Here is a 5,941-nt window from a genome sequence, read left to right as displayed (position 1 = left end):
AACTGGATAAATTCAAGCTTTGTAGATCTGCACTTGAATTTCAGTAGGTGCTAAGGTTATAACTGCGTCAAAGCTCTACAGCAAAGGTCAGAAGACAGTGCTATGCAAATGAGAATGATAAGGAATAAAATGCAACCTCAGAGCCCAAATCCACCCATAAAAAGTGGAGAGGACACTGACACAGAACAAATTGGGAATCACACAGCTGAATTCAATGAAGAAACAGCTTCTGAAATAAAGAAACAACTGTAGAAAGGTATAGAGGAACTCAGATCAGAAATAAAAAAAGAAATCTCTGAATTAATAGCATCTACACTAAACAATGAAATGCAGAAACATATGAAGGAAACCCAATGCTCACGCAGAACAAGTGCAGAAGACACTAGCTCAGCTGAAATATATGAATTAATAGCGTTGAAAGTAAATAAGCAACAGCAGAAAATAAAGAGGAACTCAGAGTAGAATAAATTTCTAAAATAAAAAATAAATATATGAACTCATAACATCTGAAGTAACGAATCAAATACAGAAACATGGGGAGGAAACCTAATCTGAAAAAACACTGCAGTAAAAGAATTAATAACTGCTTCTAAAGAAAACATTGATTAAAAAAATAGAGGAGATTAGAAAAATGATGGATTCCTTGAATGGGCAATATAGGAAAGAAATAGATTGCATGAAGCAGAGTGAAAGAGATATAGAGGAACTTAAAATCTCAATAGCATGCTTGCAAAAGTGTTTGAGTGAAAGTGAAGACAGAGTTTCAGATCTTGAAGACGCTGGTGCAGCTAGTGAAAAGGTAAGAAACGATCTCTTAAAAACAACTAGGATGCAGGAAAAAATAATTCATGACTTGAAAGATGATGTAAAGATGAACAATGTGAGAATAATAGGTATCAATTAGAAAGAAGGAGTCAATACAAATGACATTAAAAAAAATATGGGCAAAAGTAAAGCAATAAACTTCCCAAATATGAGGAAACAATCTAACGTTCAGGTAACTGAACCATACAGAGCACCAAGAAACCTCAATTCATTTAAAAACACACTGAGCCATATAATAATCAAGATCCCAGACATCCAGCACAAGAATATTATACTGAAAGCCTTTTAAGAAAAGAAGCAGATCACATTCAAAGGTAAATCCATCAGAATTATGGTAGACTACTCTTCACAAACCATGAAGGCAAGAAGAGAATGGAGCAGAGAACTGCAAGTCTTCTATGAAAACAAATTCCAGTCCAGACTATCATAGGCTGCAAAACTCTCTTTCAAGTTTGATGGAGAAGTGAAATACTTACATGGCAAAGAACAACTAAAGAATCTCATGATGACTAAGCCAACCCTACACAGGCTCTTGAAAGATGTTCTAGACAGGGACCAAAATGATCAGAACTATATGAATGAGATCAGAAGCAACCAACTAACTGGAGCAAACAGTTAAACACAGGAGAAAAAGGAGTAAACAATGGAAGACAAATAACATATCAATAGTAAGCCAATACATCTCAATTCTAATCATCAATGTAAATGGACTCAATTCATCAATTAAGAGAAATACACTGGCACAGTGGATTAGGAAACAAATCCAACAATATGCTATAAACAAAAAAAAAACAACAAATTTAACTCATAAAGTAATTCATAGGTTGAAAATCAAAGAATGGAAAACAATACCACATGCCCCAGCACTTTAAAAAAAACAAAACAGGGTAGCAATCCTATTTTCAGACCGTCGCGATTTTAAACCAAGAATGATCAAGCGGAATAAAAAAGGCCAATATATACTGCTTAGGGGAAAAATACAAAAGGAAGAGGTAACACTCATGAATATGTATGTACCAAACATGCAGCACCAAACTATATAAAAAACATGTTAATGGACATGAAAAATCTAATATCCAATACCACAATCTTAACAGGAGACTTTAACACCCCTGTGTGACAAAAAGACAAGTAAGACAGACAAAAAATCTTAGCAAAGAAGTAGCAGAATTAAACAAGAGCTTGCAACAAATGGACTTAGTGGACATACATAGAGTGTTCCATCCAAGCACAGCTGAAAACACATTATTTTTCAGCTGCACATGCACATTTTCTAAAATAGACCACATACTAGTCCATAAGTTATGCTTAAGTATATGTAAGAAAACAGAAATTATCCCATGCATATTATCTGATCATTGTGCAATAAAAGTGGAAATAAACAAGAAAAGAAACCAGTAAAAGGTCACAAATACATAGAAACTAAACAACACTCTACTCAGCAACCAATGGATCACAGATGAAACTAAACAAAAAATTATACAATATCTACAATTCTATGAAAATTTAAACACAACTTATGGGAACTTATGTGATGTGACAGAAGCTGTTCTTAGAGGGAACTTTATAGCTACGGAATCATTTAAGAGGAAAACAGAAGAGAAACAAATAAACACACTAATATTGCATCTCAACCATCCATAAAAGAAAGAGCAAATCAAAAACAAAACTTTTGGGAAGTTGGGAAGAAATCATAGTGTAGAGCATAATTTAATTCAATTGAGACAGATGAAACAGTTCAAAAAATAAACGAATCAATAATCTTAAGATAAACCAAGGCTTTCAGATGTTTAATATTTCTCGTCTGATGGTTCTTTGAACTTTTAAATAAAATTGATAAGCTCCAAGCTAACTTCATCAAAAAGAGGAAAGAAAAAATTCAAATACAAGCAATAAGGAATGGAAGAGGCACAGTAACCACAGACACAGTGGAAATTTGGAAGATTATCAATAGCTACTTTGAGAATCTTTATTCTCACATCATAGAAGACACAGATAAAATGGACAGATTCTTAGAAAGGTACAACTTACAAAAATGAATCAAGAAGATATAAAAACTCTCAATAACCCAACCACAGATAATGAAATACAAAGTGTAATAAATTACTTACAGATAAAGAAAAGTCCCTGCCATGATGGATACACAGCTGAATTCTACAAGAAACTTATGGAAGATGTAATCACTATGTTCCTCAAACTCTTCAGTGAAATTGAAAAGGAAGTTAATTCTCCTAAAATCATTCTGGGAGGCAAGTATTATACTGATATACTGATACCAAAACCAGGGAAAGACGCACATATAAAAGAGAACTACAGGCCAATCTCCCTCATGCAAAAATTCTCAATAAAATTCTAGCAAATAGAATACAGCAAATCATCAATTAGATCATACACAATGAGTAGATAGGATTCACCCCAGAGATGCAGGGATGGTTCCATATATGCAAATTTATAAATGTAATACACTACATCTACAGAACAAAATTTAAAATCCATATGATCATCTCAATTGATGTAGAAAAGGCTTTTCACAAATTCTAACACATATTCATGTACAAAATCCTACAGAAAATTGGAATAGATGGCCTCTAATTCAATCTGATAAAAGCCATCGATGACAACTCAATGACTAACATAATTCTAAATGGGGAAAGACTGAAATCTTTTACTCTCAGATCTGGTACAAGAAAAGGATGTCCTCCATCACAACTCCTATTCAATATAGTTCTGCAATCATTAGTTAGAGCCATTAGACTAGAGAGAAAACTGGAATAAGATTAGGTAAAGAAGAAGTTAAACTGGGGGCTGGGGAGATGGCTCAGTGGAATAAGCGCTTCCCTGGCAAGCACTAGGACCTGAGTCCAATCCCTGGTTCCGCAAAAAAAAAAAAAAGAAGAAGTTAAACTATAATTATTTGTGGATGACATGATACTTTACTTGGAAGACCCATAAAGCTCCACAAAGAAGCTACTAGAATTGATACTCATACTCAGTAGCACAACAGGATATAAAGTCAATACCCAAAAGTCAATAGCATTTCCCTACAAAGATAACAAACACACTTAGTGGGAAATATGAAAAACAATACCTTTTACAATAGCACTGCAGAAAATGAAATATCTTTCTATTAATCTAACTAAGGAGGTCAAAGATCTTTTCAAGGAAATTTACAATACCCTGAAAAAGGGGATTGTGGAGGATTTCAGAAAATGGAAATATATTCCATGCTCCTGGATAAGAAGAAACAACATTGTGAAGATGGCCATAGTTCTAAAATTGCTGTAAAGATTTAATGTAATCCTTGTGAAACTATCACCAACATACCTTACAGACCTAGAGAAATCATTTCTAAAGTTTGTTTGGAACCAGATGAGACCTAGAATAGCAAAGATTATCCTGGCCAACAAAGAGAAAGCAGGAGTCATTACAATTCCTGACTTAAAATTATACTACAAAGCTACTGTGATAAAATCACCATGGTACTGGTGACAAAATAGACCTAGGACCAATGAAATAGATTGCAAGATGCAGAAGCCTCTACAAACACACTCAGCTGCCTTATCTTTGAAAAAGAGGGTGAGACATTCTCACCGGAAGAAAGATAGCTCTTTAATAAAGGCTACTGTAAAAAGTTGCACTCTACATGTTGAAAACTGAAACTAGACCCAGATCTATCACCTTTCACTAAGCTAAAGTCAAAATGGTTTAAAGATCTAAAATTTAAAACAGAAAATGTAAATCTCTGGGAGAGAAGTAGGAAGTACTCTTGAAGACTTAAGGGTATTCAAATAGTTCATGAACAAAAATCAAATCTTACAGGTAATACTTCAAAGGATTAAGAACTGGGACCTGGAAATGGGCATCCAAGATGATACACTCTTCTCAGAGGATGAAATTAAAGAAGCATATAAATATATGAAAAATGTTCCACATCATTAGCCATCCATGAAACAGAAATTAAAACAACACTGAGATATCATCTCACCTCAGAAAGAATGGCTATCATAAAGAAATCAGCCAACAACAAATGTTGGAGAGGCTGTGGGGGAAAAGGAACACTTCTTCACTGCTGGTGGAAATGTAGACTGTACTGATTTTTATGAAAATCAGTATGGAGACTCATTAAAAACCTAGGACTGGAGATCCCATTCTAACCAGCTACACCCTCACAAGGAATTTTCCCAGAGGAACTGAAACTGTCATACCACAGTAATGTATATGCACCTGTGTTTATAGCAGCACAATTTGTGATAGCCATATCTTGTCATCAACCAAGATGCCAATCATCTGAGGAATGTATAAAAAATGTGGTATTTTTAGACAATGTAGTACTATTCAACTATGTAGAATGTTAAGCTCGAAGCCTTTATACATAAGTATATGCCACTTGAAAATATACTCTTAAGTGAAATAAACCTTACTCACACGTGTAAATATCATATAGTTTCCCTAGAATAAGAACTCAAAGGAAGAAATAAAAATAGAAAGGCATAACACAATTAAAAAGAAAGTGAGAACTTGAGGCCTAGTCAATGTATAGAGGGCAAGGAGAAAAGCTAGGAAATATGACAGGGGCAAAGTCATACATTTATATGCACAACATAAGTAAGGCAATGGCCCTGAGAATCATCAGTATGCTTTAAAAAATAGCAGTTAATTGGTATGATTCTCACACTAACTACATATGTTGATAGCTGTGAACTAAGCAACTGCACTGAAGTAGGCAATGTGTAATGTTAGGGTCACTCTTGGAATGCTTGTCTTTTGGTCCTTTAATTATGTACAGCTTGTCATGACATATCAATTACTGCCATATTGTCTGTCACTTAAATGATTGTTTAAAAAGAAAAATAATAAGTGTAAACAAGAGACAAAAAAGAAGTCATAAGACTGTCCTTCTGCAAGTCTGTGTATGGTAAGATTTCTAAATTTCTCTGGAATAATATGTAAATGCTTATTCTTAATTCAGGGATTTCTTTTTTTATTTCCAATCTGCGTTCTTCTATATCTTTCTGCAGCTGTTTCTTTATTTCAGAAGCTGTTGATTCATTGCTTTCAGCTGTGTGATTCCCAATTTGTTCTGTGTTAGTGTCCTCTGTATTTGTTATGGGTGGGC

This window comes from Octodon degus, unplaced genomic scaffold (genome assembly GCF_000260255.1).
Source record: "Octodon degus isolate 3935 unplaced genomic scaffold, OctDeg1.0 scaffold00365, whole genome shotgun sequence".
Classification (NCBI taxonomy): domain Eukaryota; kingdom Metazoa; phylum Chordata; class Mammalia; order Rodentia; family Octodontidae; genus Octodon; species Octodon degus.
This window is presented reverse-complemented; position numbering follows the sequence as displayed.